Here is a 21255-nt window from a genome sequence, read left to right as displayed (position 1 = left end):
TGTGAAAAGGCAGGTCTTACTCTATCTGGGCTATAAAACTCTGGACAACCAGAGTTGCAGCAAAAACACCCACCCACAAAAACCCCTGAATGCTTTGCTGCTTCTTAGCATTCATTTTTATTTTTGCAACCCCAAGATGGCAACCCTGTTCAGAGAGTTTTCCATACAGCTTATGAGTGATGTTGATCTTCCAGGTAAGCCAGTTTCATGACATTATTCCCCCATATTACTCAGCTGAAGCTAAAAAGAGCTTTTCACTCAAGGCTCCTCTGCCGCCTCATTCACTCAGCTCAGACTTCACCTGGATTTCCAATATGCAGCCCATTTCACAACATTGTATATTACCTCACATTTTCATTTAGAGAGACGTAACATTTAAATCCATACTTAAATCCATCATGTTATTTATGACTGGTAGATGGAAGATTTGGGACCACATGTCCCATCTCCCCTGGTTGCACCAATAGTCAACATGCAGGCTTTAGTTTTAAAATGGCATGAGGCAGAGTTTTGCAGACCTCTTCAACCTGAGGAAATCCTTTACTTCAATAAATTAGTCCAAATAGGAGTGGTAGGATGAAGCCCTGCGGTTAGAACAGGGCCCATAAAAATGATGAACAAATTGCCTAATATAAAATGCCTACATTATGAAAACCGCTGTTATTTTGCAACGGTTAATGAGGATAATGACTAATATATTCAGAGGAGATGTGACAGCTGTCTGTATATTTTTAGGAGTATATATTTTTAGCTGCCAGTTACTCTTTATTCAAATGCATTAGCTACAGAATGCAACAGAGGCAGTACAAAGAAGTGGAAAGAGGTGAGAATTTGTACAATTTTTTGGGTCTGGTTATACCATTTTCAGCGCAATCTTTAAAAGCATCCCTAAACCATGGTTAAAGAGACAGCATGAAGAAAAATTGCTGTTGTTCATTTGAAATGGAACGTAATCTTAACTTGCATGCAAATGCTAAAAATTTAGAAAACATAGCTTGGTTTTCCATTTTCTAATCATTATTCACCGGGAAAGGCTAATCTCTGATATGCAATATATTCCAGCACTTTTCCTTTCAAATTTTAAATACGTGGAAAATAAATTCTATTCTTTCAAAGGGTAGGAGACACTCTATTAAATATTTTAAATGTTCTTCAGGTTTAGAAAGTTAAAAGAGATTTCAGCATCAAAAATCAAAGAATGTATTCTATGATATTCTGTTTTTTTTAAAAAAAAAAAAAGAATAAAACACAAAGCTCTAAATAAACCAAAAGTCCATTTTGACAGCTGCATCTGACTGAATTGACGAAGCACTATTGATGTTTGGATTAAACTATGCCTCTGTGATCAAGTACTCAAGCTAGGATAAAAAAGGAATATATGCTTTAATCCTGCCAACTAATTTAGTGGAGGATGGAAAGAGACCATTAGAAAAGCCGCTCCCTTTTCCTTATTAACAAATCTATTTTTATTTTGTTCATTCACCAAAGCTGCTCTCAAGACTTAAACATTAACATGATATTCAAAAACACACACATCTATATATACACAATTAATACACCCTAATTTGGAAAAGACAAAAAGAGGCTGTACCAGAATAAAACACCAACAGAAAGCTTTTGAATTTTGAGTAGATGCGTCAGAAAGAACCACTTAAGGCCACACGCTTGGATAGCACACCCAGCTCCTTTCCTCCCCTCTCCTTGGGACTCCACACAGAATTATTATTCACCACAACCACCACTCTGAAGTGGCTTCAAGAGGAGGAGTTTTTCATTAGCTAAATCCTTTTTTTATTACTTTTTTTTTAAAAAAAGTAGTAGACAGAGAGGATTTGGCTGGTGATACTTTACTTGACAAAGAAGGGAAAGCTACATAGTGTTCATTGAATTGTGGTCCATTTCCAGATTCCCATAAATGAGCCATGAATACTTCCGCAAAAGGCAACTGCTTTTTTTTAAAAGTAAAGAATTGCTCATTTTTGGTTTTGTTTTTATTTGTGTATATTTTTGATTTTTTAAAAAATTCTGTAGCTATCCCCATCTGCAGGAACTCTCTGTTCCCCACACCTTCCAGCTCCCTGGGTTTAAGTCTGCCAAAGGAAAAAGATGTCCAGTATGTTCTGTCCGATTGGAGTTGTTGGGCTGGTTGGTTGGTTGTTAATGCATCTGGCCAGAGGGATGTACCGAACCTTAAATAAACCTTGCTTTGTTTCCTTAATGGTTTTTGTTTGTTTGGTTGTTGTTGTTGTTGTTTCTATAGGAATGCAGCTTGGGAGGGTGGGCAATAATTTCTTATTGCAAGCCTATTACAATTGGCAAGGTTTGAAAGGTGGTCTTCAAACTGCCTTTGAGGAGTTGAAGAAGTGGCCCTATTCTACATTGTGCATCAAAGAAGATAAGGTCTCTTGCTATGTATCAAGAACTGATCTCAATAAGCAAATCTGATCTTCTTCATATGTTCTGGATTGCAATGGACAACTTTAAATATACTGGATTATATGGCTTTGTCCTGGGCCATTCCAACAGATGTTGATGGGCGTCAAATCAAAATCCCTGGAGTATATTTGTGTAGAGTAGCCCCTGATTTTGGGTTCAGATCTCATACTGCCATTTCGAGGTAAGACAGAAACAATAAAAACAAGGAACCAACAGCAGTGAATGATTAAATTGTAGTACTATTGCACAACTGTTGTTCTCCACAATCCAATAGAAACAGAAGACAAAATAGCTATGACTTCAAAGGTTTGTGAATAGTTAAGGATTCAATTGACATCAGATTGAAACCAGGATGACACTGTAGTCCCCAAGGAACTGGAATTCCATAAATGGTGGCACTGAAGCAAAAAAAAACCCAAACCTCTCTTTCACATCTCTTCATAACAGATGGCTTCTGGTGGAAGGTAGAGAGGATAGTTCCCTCAGGAGATCTTTAATAGGCGAAAAATGCATGCAGGGAGAGGACCTATATCTCAGACCACTCTGGAGATTGGAGCCATGCTATTTTAGGAAGAGCTGAAGGCTACAATGAGAAAGATTGGGATACCAAATAGTGAGAGGTTTCAGGGAGATTTTAAAGCTATCTTAAAGCTTGTGCTACCACTTTTGTGTTTTACCACATAAAATCTTGAGAAGTCATCTAGTTAAAGAAAGCTGTAAAGAAAGCCATGGGGGCTGCAGGAAGGCCCTGAATCTTCAGATTGTTCAACTCCTATGAGGGATGTCAGATTACAGATTAACAGAGTTGGAAGGGACCTTGTAGGTCATCTAGTCCAACCCCTCCCCGCCCAAGCAGAAGACCCTACACCATTTCTGACAAATGGCAGTCCAATCTCTTCTTGAAAGAGAAGATTTTACAGGTCATCACATCCCCTCAACCTCAAACTTCAGGTCTGGGTATCGAAAGACCATACAATCCTTTGACAGTTTGTCTCCTACATTCTCATTGATATTCCCAGCAGTTGCAACCTCCTCATTCTCAGTATAACCCTGATAACCACTTAGTGACTTCTTGAGACTTTTTTTTTATTCTTCTTGATTATCGCTAGAAGCAGCTTTTCCATCTGTTTACTTATAGTGTGTTCAGCCATTTATACATTTTCTTTTTTTCTTTTTTTTTTTAAAGACATACAATATTTCTTTTGCTGATCTGTAGAGATAACCAGTGTTGTTTTCCTTCCTGTGAAAATGGATGGGAGAGGCAGGTTCCTAATTCATTCATTTGGCTTTCTGTCCTGGCACAGTTCAAATCAATGGAATTCTGGAGGGGAGCAAAAAACAAAAACGGTATCCAAGTATATACTTGCAGGAACAGGTCCAGAAACCTCCCTACTTACTTTGTTTTCCATGAACAAATGATTATAAAATAATTGAACCAGGAGTGGCTCAGCTTGGCTCGCATGCAAAATCCAAGCCATGCAAACAAAAGCCTTCATACTACAATCTGTCTGTAAAGATAGTAGCAGGAGAAAAAAGTAAGCCACGTGACCAAAAGCAAAGCAGTCACAATTTTTACAGCTGTGCAACGGACAAGGTATAAACATAATACTTTACTCCAGCAAATCCAATGGTTTTAATTCGTATGTTGCCATGGAGTATATTTTGCAAACAAACAAAGCAGGAACCAGGGAATGGACTTCAGTGACTGAGACAAAAAAAAAAAAGAATTATTTGTTACAGTCCTGGGATATGGTGTAATTATTCTGTAAACACACTTTGATTTGTTTATCTCAGTACCAAATTAACTTCAAATATGAAACAACGGTTCCTGATTCAGTATGGTACACAATATTGGTGGTGAGCGTGTTGCATGTATATGTGTGTGCGCATGTAAGGTAACCAATGTATTATTCAGATTTCAGAAAGTGTTTCCATAGTGCACAAGAATATTAAACAGAGAAACACATATGCATCTAATTTAAAAGCACATTATTTCCAAGGGACTGTGTGGTAATCCAAAATAGTTTTGGCTCTTTTTTCCTCTACTTCTCTGCAACGGAAGGTAGAATAACTTTGAGGGCGATTAAACACCCATAATGACTTGAAATAAATTATTATATGGGTAGAGAATTTACCACTAATCCTTTATCTAGCTTTTTATCAGCATTGCTTGGAATACAAAAGAGAGAGCAGGATTCAGGTTGATTAACAGCGCTAGCAAACAACTGGGAAATCGTCGTGTCTCCACAGCCTTGAGCGTTACTATTTTCCAATGTTCTTCAGTTGTACTACAACACAGTGCTTATTGCAGAGAAAGATGTGGTTGATTCATGTGACCTGGAGCTATGCAGTAGGTGTTTGAATGCTTACTCTTTGCTCTTCCAAATGTACAAGGAGAAGCAAGGACACGTTGCTTTAGAGAACCCTTCAAAATCCATAGAGAAGGAATGTCTCAGCCCAACAAGGGTAAAATTAAGATTAATAATCCAATAACATAATCTGTAGGTCTAAAGCTACTTTTATTGGAACAATATTACCCTGTTTTCCCCAAAATAAGACAACCCCTGATAATAAATTCAATTGGGCTTTTGAGCATATGGCAATAAGGCCAAGCGCTTATTTCAGGGTTCAAAACAATATAAGACAGGGTCTTATTTTCAGGGAAACATGGTAATAACAAAATCTTACAATTCTGAGTATGCTTCACGCACACTTTATCTTTGTGTGAAGTTTGCAGGAATTTTGTCTGAGACATTGTCTCGAGTTATTTTCTTAGGCCTAGCTCAAGCCCCCCTTATCTGAATGTTGCCTTGCTAGTGATTCTTCCTCCTGTCCTTCAAAACTCTTCCTTATGCTCTCTACAGAATGTGAGGGGAGGAGGTTGTTCTCCTCATTATATGTACTTTAACTGGATCAACTGTGGGTTCCCATTCTCTAGCAAAGTTCTAATAATGTAGAACCCGTGCATGAATGTAAATGGCAGAGAGTCTGGAGCAGTGGTGAAATCCAAATTTTTTTACTACTGGTTCTGTGGGCGTGGCTTGGTGGGCATGGTGTGGCTTGGTGGGCGTGGCTTGGTGGGCATGGCAGGGGAAGGATACTGCAAAATCTCCATTCCCATCCCACTCTGGGGCCAGCCAGCGGGGGTATTTGCTGGTTCTCCGAACTACTCAAAATTTTCACTACTGGTTCCCCAGAACCTGTCAGAACCTGCTGGATTTCACCCCTGAAAGTCAGGGACACAGCTTGTTTCCTCTATAGGAAGGAAATCCTCATATCAAGTCCTCATCTTTAGCTATTGGCTGAATCAAACCACTGGTCTATACAGTCATCCCCAACATGGCACTTGACAGCTGTTTTGAAACTGCAATAACCTAAATTCCAGCCAGATATATTTTGGGGAGTGGTTGTTGTAAATTTTTCAGGACCATCATAACTTTTCATAGTTGCTGAATGAACAGTCAGCCAGTGAACACTATCCGTAATGCATTTCGACAGGGAATAAACTGGGCCTCTTTACCCTTACTCCCCAGACCTATGGTAGGAAATGAGGAAAAGGAGAGAATATGCTAAGGCTTGAAGAAAGAAGGGAGAAAAAGAAGGGAGGCTCTGTGGGCCTCGTTCCCACAGTGGATGCAATAAAACAGGTGAGAAAACCTTCACCCCTGCGCTTATAATCAGAAACACATGGATGTTGATTGCATGCATGTCATTGGCAGCAAAGCAGTGATGAAGCGTGTTAAATTCTGGAATAAACAACTTCTTTGGCATCTTGGTGTGCGTGCGTATGTTTGTTTGGTCATTTGCTTGTTTATAAAACAAATGTATATAGCTGTCCAATTCACACATAGATAACGCTGGGTGGTTTACAAAATTTGTATGTGTGTGTATGTGTAGTCATAGACATGTGTATGTCCTGTACCTCTGCTTCAGGATGAAAGAGCATGAATCTCCTTCATTTGTTTTTTGCTTTGAAGAGGGAAATTGACTCTTCACCCCATCCCGAACCCACTCCCGTACATGTAGCCTGCAGATTGCAAACTACAGCAGTGGGATTTACAATCCTAACAACCTGCAAGCTTGTGGGTGACAAAGGGTAACAAAGATTTCATTCATTCATTCAATTTGGGTAGTTGCCCATCTCAACAAGTGACTCTGGGCAGCGAACAAAATTAAAATTAAATTAAATTAAATTGTATTTAAATATATTTAAATAGAATTAAATTAAAATGCAAAGTAACCAAGAAAATATCATACTGTATAATCTCTAAATAGATGATTGTACTTTGCATGAAAGAGCAAATTATAATTGCTGTAAAACCAGGAAAGCCAGAAGGAAATACAATCTATGTAAAGGGAAGAGCAAGTTGCTTTAAATGTTTAGATCTAATACTGCAAATATTAATATATTAATACTGCAAAAAGCCAATTGCTGACACATAACTTTGATATGCCAAGGTTAAAAAGTGGATTTAATGGAGCTTCCTAAAAAAAAATTGCAACATAGTGAAGTTATTTTTCCTTAAATATCAAAGGTCAGAGAGGGATATTTGCCTTTGCCACCCAGCGTCACCTTTGGTGAAATGACCGGCTATATAAATTTGATTAATTAATAAATATTTACAACATTTTTTTTTCTTTTTGTCTACCTCCAATATGTTAGGATCCAAGGCGTTCAAATCATGTATTGACAGAAGAAGCAGAATGGCGAACACTAAACTTCTTGTTGCTTTCTGGACATTCTTTGAGCAGGCACTGAGTAAATCAGTCCACTTATTGGAAAGGAAAGTAAGTCCCTAGAAAGAAATGGCATCAGATTGCCCACAGCCTTGCTGGCAAGGTGAGGACAAATTACTGTGTTGAGATTCTTTAAAAAACCCCAGTGAAACAGACAAGGATTCCTATTTCTGCACCTTCAATACTGTTAATTTGTAACTGACAGGATCTGACAAGTATCCCACTGGAAAAAATTACCTCCACTTGTGCACTTCACCTCCCATGAGAGTATCAAGGTAAAATGGCACTCAGATCTTTATGCCTGAAGGTACAATCAGATGAAGTGGATTCATTCAAGAGACATCATGGGGAAGAAATCAACAGTTGCCCCATTAGCCTTAGGTCATTATATGGCATGGAATTCACTGAATTCCCCAATAGTCTTGATCAAGCAAAGTTGAACAAGTCTACAGTTGAGCAACCTTGTTCCTTGAAATTCTTTCTGGACAGAGTTTTTTGTTACATGAACTGAAATCAGTGAAATTTGGTAACAGAAATACATTAAGATGCTGAGGGGTTTTTTTTCCCCAAGAACTTCCACAATTCATTTCTACTGAATAAAAGAACAGGGGAAAAGATGTCTCATAAACATGAAAAGTTAAACACTACAGCATTACAGAAAGCATTTTCTCATATGGGAAACCTGAGCTATGATCATCGGTTACACATTTACATTCTAGGGCAGGGGTCACCAACCTTTCGGACCTCAGAGACCACTAAATTCATAATTTTAAATCCCGCAGACCAGTGGTGGGTTTCAGATCTTTTTACTACCGGTTCTGTGGGTGTGGCTTGGTGGGTGTGGCATGGCTTGGTGTGCGTGGCAGGGGAAGAATACTGTAAAATCTCCATTCCCACCCCACTCCAGGGGAAGGATAATGCAAAATCCCATTTCCTTCCGATCAGCTGGGATTTGGGAGGCAGAGAATAGATGGGGCGGGGCCAGTCAGAATTTTTACTACCGGTTCTCCGAACTACTCAAAATTTCCGCTACTTGTTCTCCAGAACTGGTCAGAACCTGCTGAAATCCACTTCTGCCGCGGACCACTAATGTGATCTGCCTAATGACTGGCTGGGTGGGAGTGGCTAGGTGATCATGTGACTGGGTGGGCATGGCCACCTCAATGTCATGTCGAGAGGTGCCTCGCCAGCCTCTAGTCACCCATCCCCTCCCAGCCACTCTTCACCTCCCCACCCAGGCTTCTTAGAGCCCCAACAGGAAGCAGTTGAAGCTAAGCAGCCACCACAAGAAAACAGCTCAGTTCAAATTGAATCTGACCGAGAAGGAGGCTCAGTAGAAGCAACTCACTGAGGACTACGAGCATAGGCTTTCCAAGCAGAGGAAAAACCTTTGGGAGTGCAAGGCCGGGTACCCGCACCTGGGGGCTCAGCGGGCTGAGATGGTCAGCCAGTTCCAGGCCATGATGCAGTCCCACTGGAACAAGACCCTCCGGCTCTTTGCCACCAGCGTCACTTCCCTCCAGCCTTTGGCCAAAGCTTTGTACCAGGAGGCCAAAGCAGACCCCAAGTTGGAATTTCTGTCCCCCTCCAACCCTCACAAAAAGACCCCAAAGGGGGAGACTCTCTGCAGCAACACAAATATTCATTGCATGTATCTGTTCCAGGAGCCATAGTTTGAGGACCCCTGATTTAGTGCAATATAAAAAGTGCAAATAATTTTTCTGCGGATCACCAGTGGTCCACGGACCACCAGTTGGTGACCGCTGTTCTAGGGACATCCTTTAAAAAAAGTCCTGGTTGTGTCAAAGATATGGTCTACCCGCCCTATTTCAGATTTGATTCATATATTCTGGAGCAGCCAGATGGCCACTTGCTCTGGTTGGATTTATGACTTCTGGCACCATTTTCAGACCAGACTTCGTACATGGAATGGGTGGCTTATATGGGTATTATAAAGCAGGTAAATATGTCAACCCTTTTAGGTACTGTAGCCCAGACAGAAAATCAAAACCATGAATACTACTTATACATTTCTTGTAAGATTACAGCAATAGAATCTTGCAAGTCTGAAATCACCTCCCCACTCCTCTATCTTTACTTTCAAAAGAACTAGGTAAATATAGAAAGAATAGTGTATTATCAAGTAATTTTTATTTCCATTCTTAGACGGGAAATATTAATGTTGAGAACAACAGCTAATATTCATATTTTTCTTAGGAGCTATTAATGTGCTACATATCTCCCCCATGCTGTCTAGGGTGGTGAGAATAAGAGACTGACATTATTTTGACCCAGCTCCCCAAACACGACAAACCCTCTGTAATTAAATCAATGATTCCTTTATTAGGACCACCAGCAGCACCAGCAAAAAGTCTCTTGCTCACAGCAGGCTCCCTGCAGTCTGTCCGGCAGGGAGATGAATAGTTGTCTGCACACCTATTCATCTCCAGCCCCTGGCCTTTTATCCCCAGAGCAAGGGTGGTGCTTCGCTAGCAGTGCTGGCTTTTCCGTCCCAAGGATCAGCCCACAGATTTCCACTGCTCTCCTTTCCACTGCCTTCTGCGCATCTGCGTATCAGGCACTGGACCCAGCTATTCCTCCTCTTCCTCATCAGCCACCTCCAGACCTGGGGGCTGTTGACTCTCCATCTAAGGGCTGATGGATGGCCCAGGCTCTGCCCCCCCCTCTCTTTGACAGCTCCACTCCCTCTTGCCCTTCAGAGCTCTCTGGTTGTCTTGATGCTGACCCTGACTTCCACGCCTACCCCTCATTTGATTCGGCTGCTGGAGGGGCTGGCAGCTGACAGGCCACAACAGACACATTTGAAAGACTTCTAATGAGCGCTCTAGAAAACACTCTAACACAAAAAGAGGGGTGGAGGCAGTGGTGGATTGCTACCGGTTCAGTCTGGATCTTGCGAACCAGTAGTAACAGCGGCGGGAAGCTCCGCCCACCCGCCCGGACATCATCACGGACACTCTATGCAGAAGCACCACACGTGAGCAAAGAAAGCGTGCACACATGCTCTCGTTGGCAACCGGTAGCAAAGTTTTAAGTGGAACCCACCACTGGGTGGAGGGGTTGGTATTAATACTTGTATCAGCCTGCTCTGATACCATTTTGCAGCATCTGCAAGATAGGTAAAAGATGTCAGGATTGATGATTGTAGCACCACATAAGCAGGAAGCCACAATCCCTATCCTGACTTTTTTTCCCCACCATTACCCCTGGTTTTTTTTGTTTTGTTTTGTGCGTGCTTTTATTTGTTTTTTGAATGAGCTCTTGTTAACTTTTCATTCGTTCTTTTTTTCCTTTTGAAGGAGCTCCTTTTGAATTTCCTGGCGTTTTCTACAAAACCTGTAGATGTATGAGACTATTAGTTACTGCAAGCCTTGGCAGTATTAATTTGATCCTGAGAATGCATCTATATTATTAAAGGTTGCAGAAAAATGTATTAGGCATGATTTTTCCTGTCCTTGAAATGGCAGAGAAAGCAATCAGTGTCTTCCAATAAGTTCATGCATGCATAACCCGACATGGTTAATGATTAGGGATAATGGGAGCCAACACTCCAAAATATCTCCAACTCTAAAACACATTGCATTATCATATCCTAAAATTATAGGAACTCATTCAGTAAGTAGCTTGTAAGCCTCTCAGTCCTGCTCCTGTTCAGAAGCCACTACTGTGCAATTCCCCACAATCTGCTTTGCAATATTCCTTGCAGACACCTGGTCGTTTGCATTCTTTTAAAGAGTTGTTGAGGCCACTTGGAGGTTTATCTGTGTCCTCAGGGTCACCTGAGTAGTGTAAATGAGTGTGGAACCTTCTTGGCTGCAGGATGTTTTCTGCCCTGTATCCCTTCATTGTTGAAGACAGGCGCATGGCAGAAAACATCCTACATCCAAGAAAGCTCCACACCCATTTGCACTACTCAGGTGACCCTGAGGACACAGATAAATCTCCAGGTGGCCTCAACAACTCTCTAAAAGAATGCAAATGACCAGCTATCTGCAAGGAATATAAATCCTTCCATTCCTCACCATTCAGTCAGAGCTGAAGAAGCTTCTTGGATGAGAAGTGAAACCTCTTCAAAGAAAAGAACATGAAAGTCCAGTTGCCTCCTTGAAAAAGCACCTTTGGGTTTAGCATGTGATGTTGCTTCGGGATTCTTTGTAGTTTGCCCGAGTTTATTTCTGCATTTGGTACTTATAACCAGCATTTATAACCCAAGCAATATGTCTCTTATTGCAAGCATAAGTCTTTGTAACAGTATAACCCATGGAAGGCCATCTTAAACCTATAAAAATATAAAGAATCTGATCATGTTTCCCTAGAAGGCAATGATAAAAACCCTGTAAACCTAATCAAACCCTAACATTTCGGGCCTTTAAGGGAAAGCTGTGTAGAGAGAGGAAACATTCCCCTCCTGTGATTCATTGGCTTTAGCAATACATAACCTTTTATGAAACAGAGAACCACTTTCCCTAAGCAATTACAATTCCAAAAGGGCTTTGCATCCTGCAGCCACACAATAGAGAGGAGCTGGGGTTTCTGAGCAGCTGCTCAGTGCTGAAACATTAGCAATTATTTAAACTTGATAACAGAATAAGTCAAACAGCTCAGCATGTGCTTTCTCTCTTGCCTCCTTTGTATTTTGAAAAGCTCCTGAAAGGCTCTTTGACAGCCAAGGAAGAAAGCAAGTTTTGCTAAGCTGGTGGGGAAATAGCATCTTTTAACATGGGAGGGAAGAGTTCACAATCTAAAAATTCAGTCTGCTTTTCCCCCTCCATGTTAAGGAAGGAATAATCCAATTCAAAAATGTTTAAACATTGTGTGGAAAAAAAAAATTAACACCCTTCCACCTTTACTATCTCTTCTTAAAGAGCCGAGGTGGCACTGTGGTTAGAGTGCAGCACTGCAGGCTACTTCACCTGAACTGCTAGCTGCAGTTCAGCTGATCAAATCTCACCGGCTCAAGGTTGATTCAGCCTTCCATCCTTCCAAGGTGGGTAAAATGAGGATCCAGAATGTTGGGAGCAATATGCTAACTCTGTAAACCGTTTAGAGAGGGCTGTAAAGCACTGTGAAGCAGTATATAAGTCTAAGTGCTATTGCTATTAAACAAAAGGCTTTATATATATATATATATTCTTTCCTATTAGGCATGGCTATATTAGTATCTATATCACCCAACAATCTTTTTGAATGCAAAGCTACTCTCTTTTTGTTCTTTAGAATTATCTTTTCCTTATCAACTTTTTAAAAAATAAACATTACCACCATCATTTGTATGCAGTTTTCTGTTGTTTTCCTTCTTTTCCAACACAGGGTGAATTTTTTTTTGTTTGTTTTTGTTTTGTGGATGTTGCAGACCAGGGTTTTTCAAACTTGGCAGTTTTAAGATATAAACTCCCAAGACAGCATACTAAGTTTGCTCCCAATAGAACTCAAAACTATTCCCAACAGAAACTACAATGAAAACTTTTTAGCTTTCTCTCCAGTGATGATTTGTTGATTGCTGGAATTTATGCAAAATAAGCAAACCTAAGAGGATTTTAAATTGATCCAGCAAATGACTTTGTTGTATATATTTTTTGACCGTTCTTATGGCTTTTATTGTTTTATCTATATATAAAATACAAAGAGAAATTAGGGGAAGGAAAAAGAAAATGTAAGGTACAAGGGAAAAAAGAAAAAAAAAAGGTGTTGACTTCTGACTCTTTTTAGCACAGTACAAGATAAAAACACTCCAGCCTCAACTTTTTGCTTTTACACATTAGTATATAACTAGCTATTTCTATAACGACAAATCTATCTAATAGATAAAACCAAAAACAAAGTTTCAGGGGGTTTTCAGCACAAGCACAAAATCCAGAAGTCATATCCAAATGAAAAACGTACTTAAATACTTTGTTATATCGTGCTAGCATTGAAAGCCGCAGAAAGATGAAGAAAAGCAAAGGCGAATGCCTATCCCATATGCTCCCACTAGAGGTCACACACAGCCATGGCCAATGCTGTTTCAGTCCCATGGGAAACCTAGAATATCATCCGCTTTCTCCAGGCCAGCTTCTACAAGCAAAGTCAATGGAGGAAGCCAGATTTATTTATCAACCACGTGATTCACTTAGCAACTGCAGTGATTAGTTTAACAACTGTGGCAGAAAAATGTCATAAAGTTGGGTGTGACTCACTTAACAACCACCTTGCTTAGCAATGGAAACTCTGGGCCTATGAAGACCCTTGTTCACTTTTCCATCACCGTCACCTTCTGCACATCTTTCCTCATCCTTCAGTTCTTCCACATAATCCATTCTTCTTACCAATGTTCAAGATACTCTCCTTTTCTACGAGCCATAAGAGTGTTTCCAAACGAGCTCAATCGGAATAGAGCTGAAAAGGACCTCGGAGGTCTTCTGGTCCTCAAGCAGAAGTCCCTATATCAGTGATGGCAAACCTATGGCACACTCCACCACACACGCCTCCCACTGGCCAGCTGATTTTCGGGTGTCTGCCATGCATGCGGGAGACACGTGTGCATGCCCATGCCGCCCTGCCCCACCCTGCCCCTCTCAGGAGTCTCCACATGGCCTGTTTTGGATGCCAGGTAAACGGGCTGATTTCCGGTCAGCCCGTTTTTCACCCTCCCAAAGGGAGGGTGAAAAACGGGCTGACCGGAAGTCCAGAAACAGGCCATTTCTGGTCTCCAGAGGGCCTCCAGAGTGCTGGGGAAGGTTAAAAACAGGCCTCCCGGAAGTACCAGAAGTCTGGAAGCGGGCTGTTTCTGGCCTCCAGAGGACCTCCGGAGGGCCGGGAGAGGCTATTTTCACCCTCAGAGGCTCCAGGAAAGTCTCCAGAGCCTGTGGAGGACAAAGAGCAGGCCTCCTGGAAGTACTGGAAGTCCAAAAGGCCATTTCCAGCCTCTGGAGGGCCAGGGGAGGCCATTTTCACCCTCCCAAAAGCTCCAGGAAAACTCCGGAGCCTCTGGAGCCTGGGGAGGGTGAAAAATGGGCCTACTGAGAGTCTGGAAACAGGCCGTTTCCGGCCTCCGGAGGCTTCAGAAAGGCCTGCTAGGCCCAAAATGGGGCGCAGGAAGAGTCACATGCACAGGCGCAGGGGGCGGGGAGTGTAGGGCGGTTGCATGTGCATGTGCATGGCGTGCGTGGGGAGTATTGCATTATGGATGTGGGCACGCACGCGGGCACTATCGCACGCGCGCACAGGTTTTTGGCACCCGAGGAAAAAATGGTTGGCCATCACTGCCCTATATCATTTCAGATAAGTGGCTATCCAATCTTTTCTTAAAAACTTCCAGTGATGAAATACTTACAACTTCTGAAGGCAAGCTGTTCCACTGGTTAATTGTTCTCGCTGTTAACAAGTTTCTCCTTAGTTCTGGTTGCTTTTCTCCTTGATTAGTTTCTATCCATTGTTTTTTGTCTTGCCTTCTGGTGCTTTGGAAGCAGTGGTGGGATTCAGCCAGTTCGCATCACTTCGGGAGAACCGGTTGTTAACTTTCTGAGTCGTTTGACAAACTGGTTGTTGGAAGAAATCATTAGGGCAGAGAACCGGTCGTTAAATTACTTGAATCTCACCACTGTTTGGAAGTCTTCATTCCTTTCATCCATCATAGTAAAATGTTATTGCTTTTCAAATGTTTTCAACTAAGTTTCTCCCTCCTATTTCTCCTTTTTTTAATCCCTTTGCCTCCACAACCTTAAAATCACATGAACATCCTGTCATTTCTCTCTTCTTGCTTCCTATCATAAGGTGGTCTCAGCAAGTGGTGGATGTTACCTGGACTTGGAAAATAAACAACAACCGGCCAAGTTAGTACTTGAAAAAGAGGCTACCAGGGAATAACAAGGTTGTAGACTAGAAATTCAAAGAATATCCCAGAAAAAATAATGGCAAAACACTTCTGTATTGTTGCCAAGAAAAATGTCCAGGTTTCTTCAGATATTTACCAGGAATGAAGTTCAATTTGATTGTTACATTACTTTTACCCTGATGCTGAGTTGGTAACCCTACAAACTTTAAACAAAGCATAATGTTCCTTTTTTTTGTTCCTTCTTTCCAATTCCTATTGCTGCTCCCTCTCTTCCTTACATCCCAAAGAAATCATCATTTGTTCCTTCAGCTAGCAGCCATTTCATTTTTCACTCCCTCAGACCACCTTCAAATTTTATTCTATTACTTATTATTCTAAGTTACATACATCCATCTCAAATATATATGACTCTGGGTGGCTTCCAGACAGATAAAGTAATATTTAAAAAACCAAAAGAATAAAAAGAATACAACCGTGTATTTAAAAGTTATTATAAAATTCATAGCCAAGGTAATTACATCCGCCAAGAGCATTCACCGCTGCCATTGTGTCAAACCATGTTACTATGTTTTCTCAATTAAAATTCCTCAGTTGAGAAAAGTGATTTTGATTCTGCACGGAGTACCTGAAGCACTTAGGCCTAAATCAGAGGCCTTCAAACTTGGCAGCTTTAAGACTTGTGGACTTCAACTCCCAGAATTCTCCAGCCAGCTATTTGCAATTCTATGGGTCAGGTCTCTCCACTATCTTGCTCTACTTTTTTGAGTTGTTCTCTGCTCTGATTAGACTTCTTCTGTTGTTCTGTTGCATCGAAACATTTCACTTCTTATCCAAATAGCTTCTTCAGATTGAGCAAGTTGGTTAGGGGGACTCATATATGTCCTGCAGGAAGGTTTCATTTCTCACCTCACCTCATCTAATGAAACCTCCATGCTAGTCCCCTTAACCAACTTGCTCAGTCTGAAGAAGCTACTTGGAGAAGGAGCAAAATGTTTCAAAACAACAAGAAAGAAGTCCAGTTGCCATGATTCAACTTCTAAATTATTGCTGTGATCTAGAGATCATTCAGTCTTTTGCAGCTCAGATCCTGGCAAAGAAAGAAAAAAGTCGTCCGTCCCCCCCAAATAAGCCAAAGGATTGTGGCTGGAAGCTGTGCAGCTTAACTCTCCATTTTGAGACAGCAGTTTAAATGGATTAGTTCCTAGTCATTTTTTTTGCCCCCTCTATCAGATTACACTTAGCATTCTAAGACAAAAGAAGGAATGTCTGTCTTCCCAGTTTCTGAAAACACAAAGACCCGGCTGCATCTCAGACTTGCCTTTTGCCTTGGGCAAAGTACATAGGTTTCTGGCCTGGCAGAGAACAAACGTAAAGGAAAGCATGACACTTTTTTACATTAAGGAAGCTGGGAATTCATTCTAGGTAGTTCTCTAGGCAAAAAATAAAGCCAGTTCAAGTTGGATAGAAATGGCGAATGGTTAAAAGGGTTTAACAGTAATATTAACATAGTCTCAAAATCATTGCTGGGTTTCCAGAATGCCTGTGTATTGATAATAATAACATGAATAAATGAAGCTGAATAGAAGAAAGAGGGGGGGAGGGGGAGGGAAAGAGGGAGGGGGAGGGATATCTACAGAAGTTGATATGAGTGTAGGCTCCTCATGTCTGCAGTGATGTGCTTTCCTCCTTTCCTTGAATCAGAAAGAACTTAAATCCCCACAACCTATCTTTATCACATTGAACCAGTCAAAATTGTTGCTGCTACATAAACAAGGCATTTTCGGGGCAGCTATGGGCAAAATCCATGTTACTTTCCTCTTCTCCATTACATCATCTGTTGGCACAAAACAAGCCCCAGTTGTTTCTTTGAACCTGTGACAGGATGAGGTTGGAGACTCTAGCCTCTTGTTAAAAGGAATATTTTCTGGTTTCATATTTTGGTTTGATTTGTTTGACTGCTCAGGTTCTATATTCATTCATTCATTGCTAGGACAATATCATTTAATCTCCTGGAAGACTGGGAATTTCAATATTCCCATGGCAAGAATACTCTGGGGACGGATAAACTCATGAGTTGGCCCTATTATTATTAACATCCCTCCATTTACTATTCTCTTTTCCAGTTTTAGTTCTGACTATATATTTTATTTATTTGTTTATTTATTTATTTATTTATTTATTTTTCCAATTTATATACCGCCCTTCTCCCAAAGGACTCAGGGCAGTGTACAGCCAAAAGTAAAAGCACACAAATATAAAATTTAAAAACGATTTAAAAGCATATTAAATAATTTGGCCCAGCTATTCAAACAAATAAAAATGCCCAGCATTTTAATGCTCTCTTAATTGTTATTATATTATGATTTTAGGTAATGATTCTTCTATTTATTTTACTGTTTCACCAGACCATTGTATGCCCCCCAGAGTCACTTTCCATAAGATGGGAGGCTATATAAATATAATTAATAAAAAAGTGAAATATAAGTCGATGCATGCCTGCTTATACGTACTTAGGAATGAGCCTCTGAATCCAGTAAACACTTGAGCTCAGAAAATCATAAATTCCCCGTACCAATGGAAATACCCACCTTTTGAAAGACCTTCAGATACTCGGTCATATGAAATTGACATTCCCATCACTGAACAGCCTCCCTCATAGAAGAAAATAGCTGTGCAAGAGAATCATCCAATCCTTCTGGCCACCACAGCACAAATGGCCAGGAAAGTGCAATGCTCAGCAGCTTATGATGGGTATGGATGGTCCTGCAGCAGAAAACTGGACCCCTTTAAGTTGCCGACCTCAAAATGTTCCTCTTCGATGCACTATGGATTCAGTGCAAGGTCTGGCGCTGGCATAAGATGGAAAACACGACTTTCATTCCAGAATAGCTCAGCATAATTATAGCCTGCCTCAGCAGTGGGATGACCATCAGAAAGAGGCTTGCTTATCCTGCAAATGCATAATGGAACATCATATTTTCATTGTTGCTACCAGGCTATGTCAAGTAAAGTCTGGGACAATACAGGCAGTTCTAGATCACAACTGAGTCCAAAACTTCCATCGCTAAGCAAGACGGTTGTTAAGTAAATTTTGCCCCATTTTATGACCTTTCTTGCCCACAGTTAAGTGAATCACTGCAGTTCTTAAGTTAGTAACACGGTTGTGAAGTCAATCTGGCTTCCTCATCGACTTTGCTTGCCAGAAGGTCGCAAAAGCTGATCACTTGACCCTGCAACCTGTTATAAATACATGCCAGTTGCCAAGCATCTGAATTTTGATCGCATGACCATGGGGATGCTGCAATGGATGTAAGTGTGAAAAACAGTCATAAATCACTTTTTTTAGTGCCATTGTAATTTCGAACTGTCACCTAAAACGAATGGTTGTAAGCAGTGATGGGATTCAAGTAATTTAACAACCGGTTCTCTGCCCTAATGATTTCTCCAACAACCAGTTCACCAAACTGTTCAGAAAGTTAACAACCGGTTCTCCCGAAGTGGTGCAAACTGGCTGAATCCCACCACTGGTTGTAAGTAGAAGACAACCTGTATACAAACCTATGTTTACAAATACAGTGCAGTTTAAAATGTATTAACCGGTAACATTGTGCGGAATTAAGAAGAAATCTCAATCCCAAATTTAAAATATGGAAAATACATACATCGAAATAAATAAAAATATAAACAAAGAAACAAACAAATGCTTTAATCTTTCTGTCAAATGCCATGCTAATCAAATCTGCCCTGGATTTCATGATAAAATCAAGCAGCCACCACTAAAAAGGCTCCCGTCATCATAAATAACAATACAAAATATTTTTCATGGACATGAAGAAAAAAATAATCTAATAATCTTAATGCCCAGGCAGAGTCATGTAGGATAGGCTTTTACTTGGGCCCCCACCTATTATGACTATAACAATGAGTCTCCACATCTTCAGTCAGATTTAAAAGCAATTAAAGTAATTATTTCAGAATCAGTGGAACATGCACCCGCTTTTTAGAACAGGGAGAGGCAATCTAGTGTTCTCCAGAAATTTTGTATTTTCATATAAAGCTCATCTAGCAAACCTAGGGACCATACCAAACATTAGGCAAATGGATTCAAATTCTAAATATTGCATTACTGAACCATTTAAAGGTTCACATTGAAGCATATTGCACACTTCTTACAAAAACTGTGGCATATACAGCAAGGGTGGGTTCTACTTACCTTTACTATCGGTTCGCAACTTGCCCGCGCTCTTCTGCACATGTGCAGAAGCTTCTGCCCATGCGCACATCACTTATGATGACGTCTGGGTCAGTGGGCGGAGCCTCCCACCGGTTTTACTACCGGTTCTTGCGAACCAGTCCAAGCCGGGGGCAACCCACAATTGATATACAGTCTTCATAAGCAGCTGCATGTGCAACATGTTATAGTAGATAGGTGTTGTTACATTGTATGTTACCATAGTTAGCAATGTTATTCATAGCCAGGTTATGTATACATTATATACGGTAAGAAGACTTACCGTATTTTTCGGAGTATAAGATGCACCTTTTTACCCCCCAAAAGGGGGTGAAAATTTAAGTGCATCTTATACACCAAATGTAGCCCTGCCCACCCACTGGCCCCCACCCTTTGGCCTGTGCCTTGCAGCAATTACCTCCTTGCCAGCAAACAGCAAGAAAAAACAGCCCCTTTCAGCTTCAGCATAGGTTAATTAGCACAAGTTGATTAGATCGGCCTCCTGACTCTCAGCTGATTTGCTCTCAGCTGTTTTGCACAGGGCTCTGCTGCTAGGGGCAAAGAGTGCTGGAGCAGATTTTTTTTCCCTAGCTATGCTGAAAAAATGAAACTGAAAGTAAAGCAGACTGTGCTGCAACGTGACAAAATGAGACAGAGAGAGATTTCTTTTTCTTTTTGCTCACCAAAAAAGGTGGGTGCAAACAATGGGAAATTTAGGGCAAAAGAGGAGAGTTCAAGATTTTAAAACACAAAAGAAAAAAAAGCTCTATTTAACTAGGGAATTGTAATAATTGAGATACTATTAATTGTATATTGTGTTGAAAGCAGAAATGGTTAAGTTGTGGTTTGGAGGAATATATGGGGGAAATTATTTGGTTTATTATTATTGGTAAATATAATTAATTAATTTGTAAGAAATTGGATTGTATGGAAATAATTGGAATATTCATGTTCATATTGATTAATATACAAAAAAGATAGTTATAACTAATTGATTTATATAAAAATGTTAAATTTATATTAAACAATTGTAATATTAAATAATTAACCAATGTGAGGATGGATATAAAAATAGATGACAATGGGAAGGGGTATAATATAGAATAGAAGGGAAAAATTGAATTTGATTAAGATTAGAGATGAGAATGAAGGGTAATATTAGTTTTTTTAAAAAAAATAGATGAGGAATAAATATGGCAAAAAGGAAATATAAAAATTGTAAATTTAATTGAAATGACTAAACATTGTTTAAATTTGTGAACCAGCCAAATACTCTGTTCAAAGAAAATACATTGTATGTTTGTATGTGTGTTTGTCTAAAAAATAAAAAAAAAACTTTTAAAAAAAAACAACCAAAAAAGGTAGGTGCGTCTTATACTCCAGTGCGTCTTATACTCCGAAAAATACAGTAAGACTACATGCATTGGAGAAGTCTTAAAGTGCTAGAGCTCTTTCATCCTTTCCCAGCCTGATGCCCTCCACTTATATTGGACTTCAGTACCCAGAATTCTTGGTCAACAGATCTAAAAGCTGCCAGGTTATGGAAGAGAAAATTAGAGAGAGTTGTTGCTGCAGAAGATGCAGTTACAAGAGCTCAAGGAGAAAAATGAGGATAGCCTAAATACAGGCATGATGGTCTAAGAAAAAATATATAATAATGTTAAAAGCTATAAATTTGGAAAAAAAATAATCTGACAATTTACAGACACTAAAACAATATAGGAATACAAAAAGTAAAGTAGCTTCTTTTTTTAATTTGATTTTAAAAACCAGGTAAAAACAAGAAATAACAAAAAAAAACCTTAGAGGAAAATGGAAAGTAATACTCTGAAGCAAAAAGATAAAGTGGCAAGTCAGATGCATTAAAACAATAAATAACTCTGAAGTTCTTGGTGCTCCCTGAGCTTGACTGTTTTGCTTGCAGATATTACCCAAGTAGATAACATCATCCGTGCTGTAAGTGTGGGGTTTGCTGCCTGTTTATATGCAGTAGCTTTCTTGCAATGTTAGTGAGGGT

The 21255-nt window shown here is 40.2% G+C and overlaps 2 long non-coding RNA genes across 2 annotated transcripts in view; one reads left to right on the top strand and one right to left on the bottom strand.

The window, feature by feature from the left end:
* The window catches only part of LOC117674446 (uncharacterized), a 73737-nt gene extending 71543 nt beyond the window's left edge, over nucleotides 1-2194 (bottom strand). The window contains exon 1 of the long non-coding RNA XR_004593863.3: nucleotides 1592-2194. This is a non-coding gene — a long non-coding RNA (uncharacterized LOC117674446). The remainder of the gene's footprint in view (nucleotides 1-1591) is intronic.
* LOC117674445 (uncharacterized) lies at nucleotides 772-7788 on the top strand. Its single transcript, XR_004593862.2, has 3 exons — nucleotides 772-823; nucleotides 5970-6083; nucleotides 7100-7788. It is a non-coding gene; the product is annotated as an uncharacterized LOC117674445 (long non-coding RNA).
* The last annotated feature ends 13467 nt before the right edge of the window (nucleotides 7789-21255 follow it).

Source organism: Pantherophis guttatus, chromosome 1 (assembly GCF_059756535.1).
Source record: "Pantherophis guttatus breed Tessera chromosome 1, ASM5975653v1, whole genome shotgun sequence".
In the NCBI taxonomy this organism is placed as follows: domain Eukaryota; kingdom Metazoa; phylum Chordata; class Lepidosauria; order Squamata; family Colubridae; genus Pantherophis; species Pantherophis guttatus.
This window is presented reverse-complemented; position numbering and strand designations above follow the sequence as displayed.